Here is a 758-nt window from a genome sequence, read left to right on the forward strand (position 1 = left end):
AGAAGTCAAACTGTTGAAAAAGCTACTTAGGAGCCCAAGGGAAAGATATGTAAATTTCGAGGACAAAATTTTTATAAGAGGGGTAAGTTGTAACACCCCGACTCCAAATTAAATTCCCTATTTAAATTATTTTATTTAATTAAATATGAAATAACGAATTTACCCTTGGGGAAGGGGTATTTTGGTCATTTTCTTATCTGGAGAGTTTTTGCGTCAACGAGTGGTATTTTTAGGTAGATCAGATCGAGATGAGTCAGAGATTATCGTGAGTGGGCCTGCTTTCGGAGTTGAAACGAAGAAGTTACGAGGAAAGCATCACCAGTGGCATAATCGTAATTATTTCAAAAAGGGTTTGATAAAATCTGATTTTTTGTTTCTCTCTCTCTCTCTCTCCTGCATTTCTTCCTCACAAAACACAGAATGTAGTTTTTCCATCGCCACACGCCACCATTTGAGGTAACCTGGTCCCAAAACGCCCCGGTTGGTCTTCCTCTTTCAACCCCACCTAAGCCTCCATGCAACCACCAATTACTTAGATTCAATAAAACACGAAAAATCCAATGGTTTTTCTCGAATTCAAACCGCTGCTCTTTATCCTCCCACCACCAAATTTGACGAGTAAGGTATGGATTTCACCTATTTTACATTATCTAGATGATGGTTGGGTAGGAATTTATCAATTGGAGCCTAGGTAGTCTGATTTTCGAATTGAAATTCGCCACTTTGGATTGCGATTCGCCACTTCCTGGCTACTTTTT

The sequence above is a fragment of the Prunus mume genome, linkage group LG1 (genome assembly GCF_029339155.1).
Source record: "Prunus mume cultivar Tortuosa linkage group LG1, ASM2933915v1, whole genome shotgun sequence".
Lineage (NCBI taxonomy): Eukaryota > Viridiplantae > Streptophyta > Magnoliopsida > Rosales > Rosaceae > Prunus > Prunus mume.